We start from the raw sequence: 16096 nt of genomic DNA, 5'->3' as shown, positions 1-16096 counted from the left end.
AAATGAATTCCCAACAGTTATGGGTTTGCTTTTGGCAATCAGCATTGCCACTCCCAATGGTTTCAGACTACTGTGCGGGTAGTCCAATGGTGGTTTTAAAGCGCTTTGAAGCTAACCGGCGCTACTGTTTTTCCTTTGGCAACCCATTTCCCTCATGGCAACCCAGCCTTTCATTCTCGCACTGGTGGGTGGCAAGTGAGGCAACCATTTTAGTGTGCGCACAAACTGCGCAGCTTTCCTGGATTTCAGCGCACATGTGGGTTTTCCGCCATCTTGAATTTTCTAAGCCCACAGCACCAAATGTTGCAGCATGATAGCTTAAACGTGGGTCAGGACACCCAACAACGCCCATGATGCGGCCACCGCCGGTCATAGGGGGTTTCATACAACACTTGAGATATTAAGAGAGGTTGCATACTGGCCACACATGGGGCAGGACCTCAACCAATACTTGAAGGGGTGTCTTGTGTGTGCACAATTTCAGCCGACATCCCTCACACACCGTGCGCCTCTCCAAAAGAGGGCGATGACACTGCCATGGTGAGATTTGCAAATTCGACTTCGTAGGCCCTGTGATTCGCTCGTCTAGGGGAAACAAGTACATGTTGACGGTCACATGCTTGTTTACCAAGTGGGTGGAAAGTCTCCCGGCCCCAAACTGCAAGGCAGAAACAGCAGCTGCCCTGATGATTAACCACATCTTTTCCCGTTTTGGTCTACTTCAAAGGATTGAGTCAGACAGAGGTAGCCATTTCACCAGCAAGGTAATGACAAAGATGTGGGAGATACTGGGGGTCAAAAGAAATCTACATATTGCTTACCGGCCAGCCTCTTCTGGTGCAGTAGAGATACAACAGAACCATTGTGAGCACATTAAAAAAGTTTGTGGCAGATTCTGGGCCAAGTTGGGATATCCGATTACCTCTGGTCCTAATGGCCATCAGAGCTACCCCTTCATCTGCAACTAAAATGTCACCATTTGAGCTGATGACTGGATGCAAGATGGTGCTTCCCCAGCATTTTCTCTACAGGACCCAAGAGCAGACGTTGATCAATGCCTCCACAACTCATGAGTATGTGGAGAATGTGAGGAAACACCTCCAACATGCTTTTTCCTATGCTCAGCGAAATCTAGAAAGATCAGCTGATAGCATGAAGACCCATTACGATTTGAAAACTTCCAGGAAAGTATATAATGTGGGAGACCGGGTCTATCTATACAATTTCCAAAGGAACCAGGCCAAACAGCGAAAACCTTTGCCTACATGGAAGGGACCCTTTGAAATTATAGACAAGATCTCCCCAGTTGCATACAAGATCCGCATCCCCAAAGGTAGTTTGGTGGAAGACAAGTGGGTCCATATTAATCAGTTAAAGTGTTGCCATCCCAGGCACACTCTGCAACAACTGGAGGAATCCTCTGGAATCCCAGAGGGGGCCGCTCCTTGTAATTCAGTTCCAACCCTAAAATATCCCACATACAGTCTCTAAAATATTATGATTCTTAAATGCCAATGTATCCTGTTATATCTTGTTTTTGAAATAAGACTGCAAAATGTATCCTGATGTATAAAATGTATATGTTCGCTGCACCATTAATAGTGGTGGAAAAATGTCTAGGAATGTATATTGCCGCTTTGCTTTATCATCCTAGGAGAGATGAAACCATGGAGACTGACCACGGAAGACGACCTGGGGACCGGGAGCAAAGATCCGAGGGGCCCCGGGTACCGGCCAATAATCCCATCAGGACCGGCAAGGAGAACTGATCATACGACCCTGATGAAGGAAAATGCTGAACTGTGCCATCTGTGGAATCGAAAGAAGATGATGCGGACATCCCAGCGCGTGGATCAAAACATCCTTTGCACCCGACTTCCCCTCGACTCGAAATCAAAGTGCAGTCGGGCGGGGGGGCTTGTCAGGGGTATTGACCCATGTTTGAGTCTTTAAGCTGCAACAGTTGGTGCTATGGGCTTAGAAAATCCAAGATGGCCAAAAAGCCCACGTTGCGCCAGAATCCAGGAGAACCGCACAGTTTTGCACACACCAAAATGGTCGCCTGACCTACCACCCACCAGTGCGAGCGTGATGGGCCAGGAGTGCCATGGGTGAAATGTGTGCAAAAAGAAAAACAGCAGTGCCGGTTGGCTCAAAAAGCGCTTTGAAATCACCTTTGTTTCTCTGAAATGCAAGCTAAAAATGCATATTTTAAACATTGCAAGATATTCAAAAATCTCACTGAACACCAGCAGACATTTGGCAGAATGTATTCTTGTGTGCATACAAAATCTGGAAAGAGAAAGAGCCCAAAATAATGTTCATAATGAAACTAGCTGAGCCGTGGATGTCAGCAGCTGAAGTGAAATTGGACTGAAAGACACTAAAATCTAAATGTTTAAAATAAATGAGTGACCTACTGTTGAGTGTCACATAGTTTGCAACTGTTAAATGTCATAGTTTTGAACTTAGAATCAGCGTTCTAGCTGCATGTATAAAAATTGTACGTTTGATTTGGATGAAGAAAAACTGGGAACAAAAGTGACATTTAGCTGAAGCCTGGCTTAAAGAGATTGAATTCAGCCTGGCAACTACCCCCGACAGGAGTTGAAACTTGCTCAGCCACTCTTCCCAGGCCTAGCTGCATTCTGCTGCCCCCACCAAAAGGAGATGACACCTCCCTGATTGGATTAGGGGAGGAGCAGCTGGGGACTGCAGGAAACTGAACAATGAGCCTTCCTTGGCTCAGGCAAATGTTCAATTAGGGGTGGTCGTAAATGGCTTCCTCTTCAAAGAAACGGGGAGGGGCAGTGCCTCTGTGAGCAACTTGAGTTGGAGGAAGTGGACAAACCAGAAATTCCACCATGTGCTTTGGGAAACCACACTCCTCCTGCCGGAGCATCATTTAAAAAAAAGATGTATAATTTATAGTACAGACTTGTCAAAATTATATAATTAATATCAATATTCTTGTGATTTTTCTGTGCACATTTTAAGAGGTGATAGATCTCTGTTCCATGTTCTGAGGCAAAACACCATGAACTATGGAGAGTGCAGACATGGGGTTCACGCTAGAAAATGAAAATTTACTGGAATATGTGTAGAGAGGTGGTGTACATCGGTGTCATTTTTGGTAAAAATCCAATATTGGTAAACCAACCAAAAAGCGCAAAATGTTGTCATTTCTTAATCCAAGCTCTTAGAAACATCATAGTTGGAACAGAAACTACCTTATGTGATATATGATGTGTATATGTAATGTCAACCACTTATGTATCTGGGAAATGTGTTTAGTTATGAAAATGATTTTCTAAGGTAAAAGCAAAGGGGAGCGTTCTTTCTGTATGCCATAAAGATGACACCTGATGACTCACTGCTCCATTCTCAAATCAGATCAAAGAGAAATCCTTGACCTATCAAATCGTGAGTGGGTTGAGCAAAGAAAGTTAGCATCCACACCCATTTTCAAAAGACATAAAAAGAGCCACTGGAAGCGAGACGGGACATTCATTTTCCAACCTTCAACTGAATTCCTGCGCTGCACGCTGACGGAGAACTCCAGAACTTCACTCCAGAACTTAAAGCAGAGAGGCCTGGACCACCAGCTAAATCCTTTTTCAGCAGGCCTTCAGATTCCAGCAATCCAACCAAACTATTCTACAGCCGAGCGAGCTGTTGAATTATTTGCCAAGAACTTTTGCCAGAACCGGTAGCAGACCCAGAAAGAAGTGCTGAGAGCAGAACCACAGACCAGATCAGAACCAGAGAGACCAGAACAAGAGATCCAGACCAGACCAGCAGAGCAGTGCTGACCCAGATAGCTGTGACTTCAGTACCAACCGTCTGGAGTCCAGTCCCAACCTGACCAGACCCTGACAGTTTATTTCTAATTCATAGTGTGAGTACCCAGCTAGAACGGTGCAGAACCCATCTCTTAGCTTAAAACAATCTGATTCAAAACATTTGAACCTGCCCAGAACTGCATCATAGGAATCGTGTGTCCCTTGTCCGATTTTCAACCTGTAAAAGTGTCATTTTGCCATTTTGAATCATTATTTCGTTTCTGAAAATCTACCTTCACGAAATCATCCGTATCGCTTGAAACGTTTGTGCTAGACGCGAGATATAACTTTAATTTTAAAGCTAAGATTCTAGGCCTTCCAACGAATCCAGACCCGACTTTCTGTTCATTATACTTTTTCTGTAATCACGCTCGACGCACTCGGAGAAAGTGCCATGATTTGTGATTTGGCTCACATTTCTTCACTTGTCAAAATAGCAGCTTCTTGCTTTCCTTTGCTGAAATTCATTTGCAACCTGACAATCATTCATAGAGCATTGCTAAAGTGATCCTGAACTAATTTAAAGTAGCTATCACTCACCTTGAACCTCCTATCGGGAATTAAAAATCATTTTTAGCATATTTTTCCCTTCTTTGCATACCACCTTTAAAGTACTTTGCCTGTGTTTAAAATCATCCCTGTTTCTCTAAGCTTGCTAGGGGGAAACTGAATTTGTATTGTACTGTGATTGTATTCCTGAACACTGTGTGTGTTACTTCCATCTCCTTACATCGCATAGGGGGGGAGTGAATTGTCAGAGAAAAAGTGATCATATTATCTTTTGCTGAAATCATACCAAGTTTATTTCGGTACTGCCTTTTATTCATCTTTGCATCTCCTTGAAACCATAAAGCATTCCCAGCTACCTTGTTCTTTCCGTACCAACTCCTAAGTAATAAAATAAGTGTGCTAGTATAACATTATCCAATGCTGATCGACATTATACTTATAAGTGTGATATCAAATATTAATTTATTATAACAGTGTGATATATATATATATATATATTGTTTAAATTTTCCAATAAATCTTTTAAATTGCAAACAAACCTACTTCTTGGCTCAGTGAGGTCAGGGGGATTCAAAGAGAGGGGCATTATATAAGGGTTTATCATCCAGAGTATAACTTGTCATAAAAATATATAAATAAGGGATTCCCTTGGGCGTCCCAGATGAGGCACTGACTTAGTGGGATTGCTGAATTGAAGTCACTTAACAACGCCACTTTATCTATAATTTTTAGGAGGAATGGCACAGTGGTGATTGGGCGGTAGTTCGTGGGTATGGCTGGGTCTAGCGTCTGTTTTTTAAGCAATGGGAGAACCCAGGACTCTTTTAAGTTACTAGGTATAGACCCTGTTGAAAATGAGGCTTTAATGAGTTTTGAGATAAAGGGAGCAAAGTCTCTGGCACCGTCCTTTATCAGTTGGGCTGGACATTGGTCCCCCTGGCAATTTGAAGGTTTGAGTGATAGTATGACTTTTTCAGTCTCAGTAATAGATACTTTGGAGAACTTAAAGTGAGGTGTTTCATTGTTTTTAGGGGGGGTGATGGACATTTTGGGCTTAGTATCCAAACTGAGTGAGGATTTTTTCTTGGCAATTTTAGATTTGAGAGTTGACACTTTGTTAGCTAGGGCTAGCTAAATATTGGTGCACCAGAGTTTGTCTTTGACACAGTTGTCTGGCACTGGGATGGGAGATTCTATTTCCTTTAGGATGATAAAGAGTTCCTTCATACTAGAATTAACTTGGGCTATTCTAGTGTTATAGGTTTCTCGTTTTGCTGACAATATTTCCTTTTTGTAGAGGGTAGATATATCCCTCAGAGTGCTTTTATTTTCTTCTTCTTCAGAGGGTTCTAGTTTCAAAGTGACCTCAGATTGTCTTTTTTTGGAACTAAGTGTTTTCAGGTGGGGGGTGTACCAGGAGTCAAGGTGGGCTTTAGGTTTACTTTGTCTCATTTTGAGTGGAGCAATTGAGTCCAGTGCAGAGGACATGATTTTTTTATACTCATTCATTTTCGGGGTCCAGGTTGTCTGGTAGTGTATTGAGTGTAGGGAGGATGACCGGGAGTAGGTTGTCTGGGGTGATGTTTCTCTTGTTCCTTGTCGGGATGGACGGAGTTGGTTGGGCTAAAATAGGGGTGGGTCTGTCCATATCTAGAGCAAATGTTATAAGGTGGTGGTCTGTCCAAATTTGGGGGGATATAGATAGGATGGAGGCGTTACAATTGTGGTCTGCCACCCAATCAAGTATTCTACCTTTGTTATGGGTAGGGTGAAGTACTCTTTGTGTGAAACCTAGTTCAGAGATTAGGTTAACCACTCTGCTTGCAGGTGGGTCGTTTTGGTCATTGAAGCCCAGGTTCATGTCCCCTAGGAGGATGACCTGTGGTGAGTGTTTTAGGTTATCGGATAGAGTGGTGGAAATGTCCTCCTTGAAGTTTCCGATAGGGCCTGGTGGTCTATAAATCAAGTGGATGGTGAGGGTTTGATCCTTCGATTATAATTAAATCGAAGGATCACTTAAAATACAGCTCCTTTGAATGGTACACCTTGACAGAAAACCATGCATAAAAAGCAAGTTTTGTTTTAGCAGTGACTCTTGGTCCTAAACAGCTTTAGATATTTACCGGCAGTGACCATTCAGCAATTTGTCTACTTCAACCAGGTATCCTGGAACTTCGTGAGGTCCCTGCTTCCTCTGGCTCCTGGCAACTTGCATCTCCCTTACCACCAAGTATCGCAGGGATGACCCTAATCTCATGCTTCACTTTTGGGACATTCCCCCTCTCGTTGCTGGAGCAGCACATCACCCTGTTTTCGGTGACCTGGGACGTCTCGTGCACCTGAGTTGTCTGCAACTGTCTTGCTGCTAGGCTGCCTGGTGAGTTTGTCATGCACTGTGCAGTTTCTCAGTCTATTTCTCACCCTTTCCACCTCTTTGCTCTCTCCCACCATGGTGCTCTCCATCTCTCCTATTTACTCTAACTACTACTCTATCACCTATCCTACCTCTCACTCAGAGCCTGGAAGAAAAAAGTAAACAATATATCTCCTGGTCTCCGATCCAGGCCTGCCTATCACTGACACGTATGGCAACGCTTCTTCCAGGAAGACTGTCACAGCCATCCTCTTTGTCGCTACCTCTCCGGACCTATGTACTCCACACGCTCTCAGTCTTCACTACTTTCTCGTTGCCCATTAATGGTGGCACCAGATGGGAAGTACTCTTGACAAGGTTCTCATCCTCTAGGTGCATCATTAATGTCTATCAGAATGGCACTGTCTTGGCCTAGGGCTCTCAGCCCAACCTCCGCCTTCTTGATAGACATCTTCCATTTCTCATCAACTTCTTCCCTTCTCCTGCCTCTCCTCCGTTGGCCACCCCTCCTGCCTCTTCTCCACCACGGGCGTACCACATCCCTGTACCCTTCCTCGGAAGACCTTCAAAGGTGACAACCAGCTTCACCTTGCTACCCTCAACTCTCGCTTTCCTATTAAATACTCTTCTGATATCTGTCTCCTTCTTGAATACTTTGATCTTGACATTCTCATTCTCACTGAGACGTGGTTCACTGCCAGCTCTGTCACTGCTTTTGACACACTCCTCCCTGAGTGCTACAATATCCTCTCTAAGCCCAGTCCTAACCAAACTAGAGGCGGAGTGGCCTTGATCTTCCCTGAATGGGTCCCTTCTACTATCATTCCCGCTAAGACATACTCTTCCTTCCAATGCCTCCTCTGCAGACTTGGCGTCTCTCTAACTCTCTCCTTGACTCTCGCCACCATCTACAGTACCCCCGGACCGGTGTACCTCTTCCTCTCAGAGTGGTCTGGCTTCACCTCTTCCCTTCTTTCCTCCACCTCCAAGCTTCTCCTCCTCGTAGACTTAAATATTCACCTCAACTCTCCTGATTCGGCGACTGAACACTTCTGCAGCCACTGTGACTTTCTTTGCCAAACCATTTTTCAATCCGGTCTGATGCACTCAGCCGGACATACCTTGGATGCTCTGATCTCAGCAGACATCCCCATCTCCAACCCTCTCACTACACCTCTGTCCTGGTCCGACCATGCTCTCCTGTCTTCTCACCTGGATCTCCTAGGTCCCCCGGCTAAGCCTCTGCCTGCACTGCTAGTCTACTTCTCCGTCATTCGACTGATGAAGCAAGTGTCAGTTACCGCTTTTGCCACCACTTTCATTCCCCCTCCCACTCCGGTCAGGGACTCCCACACTGACGCTGTCCTTGCCAATCTTCACCTCTCTATCACCAACACCCTGGACATCCTTGCCCCTGTCATGAGGATCCACTTGAAGCCTGCCTCCAAGCGCAACACCTGGTATGACTCTGACCTAGCCTCTCTGAAATTCCAGTGCAGAGTTTCTGAGTGGAAGTGGTGGGCTTCAGGCACATCCTCAGACAGACTGGCCTGCCGCCTGCTCCAAAGGCAATATAGACTATCCATTCCAATCAAAGGAGAGGGCCCATATCCAAGCCCGCATTTCTGGGCTCTCTGCCGACCCCTCCTGCCTATCTAAGTACCACGCTATCTCCATTAGCCCCTTCCTGGGCAAAGTCCTGGAGAAGCTGGTCATCTCCCAACTGATCCAACACACTGAATCTGCTGGTTGTCTACACGATCAGCAGTCTGGCTTCAGAGCAGCCAGCGACACAGAAATTGCTCTACTGAACACACGTGAAAACTTGCTCTCAAATCTTGCTTCAAACCTTCCATCTGTTCTTAACCTTCTTGATCTTTCCTCTGCCTTCGGCATGGTCAACCATGCCACCCTGGCAAATCGGCTCTGTGACACCCTTGGCATCATGGGCTTGGCACTGGATTGGTTGACCTCTTTTCTCTCTAACCGACCTTCCCAGGTTCAACTGGGCCATTTCTTTCCCCATCACACCCTCCACTTGTGGTGTCCCTGAAGGCTGTATACTCTCGCTGTGGCTCTTCAACATCTACCTTGCCCCTCTAGCCCACCTGATCTCTCCCTTCCCTTCTCACTTCCATTGTTATCCAGATGACACGCATCTCTCCTTCAACCTTCCCTCCACTGCTTCCTCTTCCTCCTCTCTCATCCCTGACTGTCTAACTGCTATTCAGGTATGGTGTGCTGCCACTGATCTCTGCCTTAATGCCAGTAAGACTTTGATCATTTTCATTGGGACCCATGCTCCCTCCTTCCCTCCTATCCTCTGGCTGCCCTCTATGGGTCCCCTTCCCTCACCCTCTTAAGACGCAAAAAACATTGGGGCCATCTTTGACTACTATCTCTCCTCAGAATAGGACTGCAAGACTTATCTTGGGCCTCAAGCCTGGGGACCACATCACTCCAGCTCTAAAGTCTCTTCACTGGCTCCCAGTTGCTGCTAGGATCAAGCCCAAGACCCTCTGCACCATTCACAAGGCTTTCTGGGGCTTGGGACCCTGTTACATCCAACTCTCTCTCCCTAAACACATCCATGCTAGAGCCCTTCAGTCTTATATCTCCAACTCTCTGCAGATCAGATGCTTCCCTAAGCAGAGAGTGGGGATAGATCTCTCTTCTCCACAGGAGTCTTCCTCTGGAATGGTCTCCCTGCCCCTCTCAGGCTTGAGCCAGATAGCCTTAAGTTCCGGAAGCTCCTCAAGACCCTCCTTTTCTCTTCATCTGTCCCTCTCCCTCTCCCCAGTGACTGGGTGCCTGGTTCCCTCTGAGTTCTACAGGGCACTAGGCCCCTCTCTCAACTGGTCCTCCCCCTTATTCGCACTTATGGATCCTTATCCCATGCATTCCTTGGTACTTACCCTCCCGGCCTTCCTTAGCACTCGCATAGTCTCTGGGCCCCCGGCCCCTCCTGCACCCCCTTTTCATTTGCACTCTCTCCTCCTTGCCCTTCTCTTCCCTTCCCACCCTAGCACATTGCATTTGTGCAGATCGGCACCCCCCTCTCCCTCGTACTTCTTGTAACTGCACTTGCACGATCCGAATGTCACCAGGCCTAGTAGCACTGTTATTGTTATCTTTCTACCTTGTTCCCCCATCCCTCCTTTTTTGCCTTCTGGTGCCTTGAAACACCATTTGTTGTATAGGCATCGTACAAATATCCAATAAATAAAAATAAAATAGTGTAGTTTCCCGAATGTCACAGAGATCTCACCAGTCTCAGGACTCCACCAGGTCCCAAGCTCCTGTTATGAAAGATGAAAGGGAGTTCCTACTAGAGAAAAGATGGTTGGCCTTGAGGGGACAGAAGCATACTGCTGACTCAGCAGAACTGTAACAGAGAGAGGCTGCTGATCTAGAGGAGCAGAAGCAAAGGGATTTTGTGCTGCTGAGAAAAATGAGACACGAGACTCAGAACGTCCAGTGGAGATGGAAGTACCTCTAGTTGTTGCTCCCATCGGCTACCTCTCCAGGAATTTGATACATCCTCATGAGGAGGGGAGAGATATTTTTGACCAGATTGAAAAGCTGGAGTTAGCTTTCTACCTCTAAGAGGTGGACGAGGAGTTGTGAGGTGCAGCCCTTATGAGCCATCTACTGATGTTTTGAACTGATGTAATTACTCAGTTGGCTTGCAAGAACAGAACACCCAGGACCTCAAGGCTAGTCAGGATTTCGTTAAGCACTGGAATGACCAGAAGGTCACCATGACTGAGTATACGCCAGGCCAAATGGTCTGCATCATGGAGCTAGTGAAGCCCAGTGCCCTTCAAGATAAGTGGACTAGGCCATGTATGGTGCTGGAGAAAATCAGTGACCTTAACTACCTCATTGATACCAAGACCCCAAGGAAGATGCATCAGGTCCTCCACGTCAACCGGCTGGAGCTCCTTTAGAGCCAGAATGACTCAAGGATGGTTCTGGTCATTGATGATGAGACTGAGGAGGTTAAATATCCCCTGTAATGCCTTACCATAATGTTCAGCAGGGTCCTCATGATACCCCCCAAGACCTCCACCAGACTCTGCGCCCCCTCAAGGGGTTGAGAGGCCAATAAAGGGACTGGGGATGTGTGAGCTGGAACCCCGTTGTCTCCTACCCCTCCTGAAACAAGAGTACACAGCCCTTAATATCTTGTTGCTCTATGCCCTTTTACCTTTCCACCCTGACTATTCTCTCTTTACCTGAAGGTGTGGAGGCCATTACCATCACGCTCACGCAAGTTGTCACCACTGGTATTAGCTGAAGTAGACCTGCTAGTTCAGGTTTGTGAAGGCATTACTTTGGGTCAATGGATTCAGGTTTGGGGGTCCAAGCTAATGTAATCTGGGTTCCCAGTTGCTCCACTGGTATGGTGACTTCCCAGCAGTTCCTACCTATCTTACAAAGTCCTGTAACATTCACTGCTTTAAAAGTATTCTTTCAACATGCACTTCTCCCTTGTGGATATGTAATGCACATTAGTTAGACCTTACTTGCAAAGTTGTCTCTGTTCTAACAACACAATGTATAATATTTGCTTTCTTTCTTTGTAGGTGGCATCAGAAATCACGATGGGTTCAGAAGCAGAGGAGCGGTATTGGCAAGGAGTTATGGTGAGCAACACTGTAAGCATACTCCTTCCCACCACCTCCTTACTTGCTTTAATATGTGATTCTTTCTTTGCAGGCCAGTTCTACTGTTGCTGTTTCTGTTCCTTATGGGAGCACTACAAATGGAACCGCAAGTTACAGATCATGACAGTGGCCTAGATAACATGGTAGGGGTTTTTGAGGTTCCTTGAGATATAGGTGTTTTATAGAAACAAAAACTGTATTCCCTATTTCGACTGTGGGGCTGGCCTATCTTCCTTCCCTCACCCTCTTAAGACGCAAAAAACATTGGGGCCATCTTTGACTACTATCTCTCCTCAGAATAGGACTGCAAGACTTATCTTGGGCCTCAAGCCTGGGGACCACATCACTCCAGCTCTAAAGTCTCTTCACTGGCTCCCAGTTGCTGCTAGGATCAAGGCCAAGACCCTCTGCACCATTCACAAGGCTTTCTGGGGCTTGGGACCCTGTTACATCCAACTCTCTCTCCCTAAACACATCCATGCTAGAGCCCTTCAGTCTTATATCTCCAACTCTCTGCAGATCAGATGCTTCCCTAAGCAGAGAGTGGGGATAGATCTCTCTTCTCCACAGGAGTCTTCCTCTGGAATGGTCTCCTTGCCCCTCTCAGGCTTGAGCCAGATAGCCTTAAGTTCCGGAAGCTCCTCAAGACCCTCCTTTTCTCTTCATCTGTCCCTCTCCCTCTCCCCAGTGACTGGCTGCCTGGTTCCCTCTGAGTTCTACAGGGCACTAGGCCCCTCTCTCAACTGGTCCTCCCCCTTCTTTGCACTTATGGATCCTTATCCCATGCATTCCTTGGTACTTACCCTCCCGGCCTTCCTTAGCACTCGCATAGTCTCTGGGCCCCCGGCCCCTCCTGCACCCCCTTTTCATTTGCACTCTCTCCTCCTTGCCCTTCTCTTCCCTTCCCACCCTAGCACATTGCATTTGTGCAGATCGGCACCCCCCTCTCCCTCGTACTTCTTGTTACTGCACTTGCACGATCCGAATGTCACCAGGCCTAGTAGCACTGTTATTGTTATCTTTCTACCTTGTTCCCCCATCCCTCCTTTTTTGCCTTCTGGTGCCTTGAAACACCATTTGTTGTATAGGCATCGTACAAATATCCAATAAATAAAAATAAAATAGTGTAGTTTCCCGAATGTCACAGAGATCTCACCAGTCTCAGGACTCCACCAGGTCCCAAGCTCCTGTTATGAAAGATGAAAGGGAGTTCCTACTAGAGAAAAGATGGTTGGCCTTGAGGGGACAGAAGCATACTGCGGACTCAGCAGAACTGTAACAGAGAGAAGCTGCTGATCTAGAGGAGCAGAAGCAAAGGGATTTTGTGCTGCTGAGAAAAATGAGACACGAGACTCAGAACGTCCAGTGGAGATGGAAGTACCTCTAGTTGTTGCTCCCATCGGCTACCTCTCCAGGAATTTGATACATCCTCATGAGGAGGGGAGAGATATTTTTGACCAGATTGAAAAGCTGGAGTTAGCTTTCTACCTCTAAGAGGTGGACGAGGAGTTGTGAGGTGCAGCCCTTATGAGCCATCTACTGATGTTTTGAACTGATGTAATTACTCAGTTGGCTTGCAAGAACAGAACACCCAGGACCTCAAGGCTAGTCAGGATTTCGTTAAGCACTGGAATGACCAGAAGGTCACCATGACTGAGTATACGCCAGGCCAAATGGTCTGCATCATGGAGCTAGTGAAGCCCAGTGCCCTTCAAGATAAGTGGAATAGGCCATGTATGGTGCTGGAGAAAATCAGTGACCTTAACTACCTCATTGATACCAAGACCCCAAGGAAGATGCATCAGGTCCTCCACGTCAACCGGCTGGAGCTCCTTTAGAGCCAGAATGACTCAAGGATGGTTCTGGTCATTGATGATGAGACTGAGGAGGTTAAATATCCCCTGTAATGCCTTACCATAATGTTCAGCAGGGTCCTCATGATACCCCCCAAGACCTCCACCAGACTCTGCGCCCCCTCAAGGGGTTGAGAGGCCAATAAAGGGACTGGGGATGTGTGAGCTGGAACCCCGTTGTCTCCTACCCCTCCTGAAACAAGAGTACACAGCCCTTAATATCTTGTTGCTCTATGCCCTTTTACCTTTCCACCCTGACTATTCTCTCTTTACCTGAAGGTGTGGAGGCCATTACCATCACGCTCACGCAAGTTGTCACCACTGGTATTAGCTGAAGTAGACCTGCTAGTTCAGGTTTGTGAAGGCATTACTTTGGGTCAATGGATTCAGGTTTGGGGGTCCAAGCTAATGTAATCTGGGTTCCCAGTTGCTCCACTGGTATGGTGACTTCCCAGCAGTTCCTACCTATCTCACAAAGTCCTGTAACATTCACTGCTTTAAAAGTATTCTTTCAACATGCACTTCTCCCTTGTGGATATGTAATGCACATTAGTTAGACCTTACTTGCAAAGTTGTCTCTGTTCTAACAACACAATGTATAATATTTGCTTTCTTTCTTTGTAGGTGGCATCAGAAATCACGATGGGTTCAGAAGCAGAGGAGCGGTATTGGCAAGGAGTTATGGTGAGCAACACTGTAAGCATACTCCTTCCCACCACCTCCTTACTTGCTTTAATATGTGATTCTTTCTTTGCAGGCCAGTTCTACTGTTGCTGTTTCTGTTCCTTATGGGAGCACTACAAATGGTACCTTTCCTTGTCTTTCTAAGAGTGCTACTAATGTTGCGGTTTCTTTTCTTTGAAGGTGTGTACAGATGGTTCTGGAGTTTGAGATGCAGCGGGATCAAGAGCTAAACTGCAATTAAGCATGTTAGGGTAAGCCAAAACATTAAGCTTTGTGTGTGGCACAGAGTGTAGCTTAATTAGCCATGCAACCAAGATGGCCTCCAAGACCATGCAGATTTCTGGAAGTTGTGGTTCTGACTTCCTCACCCTCCAGTTTTGAACTAGCCTGCACCACAATCCCCTACCAGGGCCCGAAAGTGGTTTTGGGGAAGGGAGAGCCAGGATAAGTAATTGAAAGATCGGCTTGGATGGTAATCCAGCAATTGAAGGGTTAGCCCCATGGTGTGTGTGAGAGGTGTGGAAAAGGGCATGAGAGTACAACCCCCAAAGATCTTCCTACCAGATGGGGTTTGTCAGGGTGTCTTCAGTGAAACTGTTTAATGAGCCAATCAACATGAACCCCACTTGATGACTTACAAGTATCGTCTTCTTTTCCATACCCTTTTTCATACCCTTTTCAGTAGATGAGATAGTGAAGTCTTCCTCTCAATCATTTTGCATCTAAGATTGCCTTAACCTCATACTCATATTCTTTATAGACTACCTCTGGCACAGGGAGTTCCTTTCCTGGGCGTGTGTTGTAATGGGTTGTTTTTACCCAGGATTCATAGAATACTGTGTGTACCTTTTGAGATGGGGCAAGGCCACCTCAAGCAAATTGGGACCTATCCTGACGACAATGCAGTACGGGCTGTCAAGGGCAAGGCGAGGTTGGTGGCAAGTTCCAGGTGTTGTAAATATTGCAGGTCAGGTAGTAGGGGTACAATTGTCTCTGATGTTAACCTTGGTTTCCTTAATAAATTGATTCAGAGATTTGATGTCTTCTCTCCACCCACAAGATGCAGGATTGGGATCTTGCCCAAGGCAAGATGGTGGGTCTCACAGTAATAGTTCTCTGTACAGTGTTGAGAGCAGAGGAAACCACCATTCTAAACCGAAGCTTTGGAGAAAAAAGGACCTGTGTTTTTTTACTCCTGTTACTTAGTTTAGTTATAAGAAAATTTAAAGAGGAAAGCAGTTGGAACAAATCAATCTGAAGAATCAGCAACAGTTTACTGGTGGGAGCGCAACGTTTTAGACCTTATTCGAAAAGATGTTATGGTTTAATATGAACTAACTTTTAACTGTGAACATTGTATTCAGCTGCAGAAATTTATTTATGCGTTTTGGAGATTTAAGCAACGTATGTTTGTCAATCTCTTAAAGTTTATTCAAAAATTCAGTGCTACGCTATAGTTCAGTTAGTAATTTTAATATTGTTGCTCAACCACTGTGTACGAAGTTCTCTGCAAATTCTGTCACATGCAGCAGCTTTCCAACAAGACAGTCAGTTAAAATTAAAGAGTTAAGGGGGTTTGTCCGGCTCGCCGCGCTGAATAGTGACTTTGCCCGAAGAGCAGTGTGGGCATATGGATCGCTAGGTTAACTCGCGTTCAGCTTGAGAGAACTTTCTTTTTAAAGGCAGCAATGCAGTGACACAAGATCATTGCACTGTCCTAAACAAAGGTCTGATTAGGTATATTCTTACCTCATTTTAGCTGTAAATCCACCGACAGCACAGTTTGTTTCAGCTACCACATCAGTAGACTAAGGACTAGCTTTTTGATTGGTGTCGGCTATTTTGGAGGGCATCTGGGAGTTGTAGTTTTTAGCAGTGCACACCTGTAGGCAGGAATATAAACATTATAAAAACAAGGAGTAGTAAAAGAATTTACTAAGTTAAGTTATATTGTTTGTTACAGTAAAGCAAATATTCAAGGCAGTTATAACTAAGATTAAAACTGGTTTAATAGCATTTAGGTAGCAATCTGTTTGAAGCATTCTCTTGAACTGGAACATTAAATGGACTCCCTGTAAAGTGTGAGCCAGCCAGTATATGTTTTTATCAAAGTATGAAGTTTTTCAAGCAAAATTGAAGAACTTAAGGAAGATTTAACTCACA

This window comes from Ambystoma mexicanum, chromosome 6p (genome assembly GCF_040938575.1).
Source record: "Ambystoma mexicanum isolate Mex_15411 chromosome 6p, UKY_AmexF1_1, whole genome shotgun sequence".
Classification (NCBI taxonomy): domain Eukaryota; kingdom Metazoa; phylum Chordata; class Amphibia; order Caudata; family Ambystomatidae; genus Ambystoma; species Ambystoma mexicanum.
Note: the sequence above shows the minus strand (reverse complement) of the source record.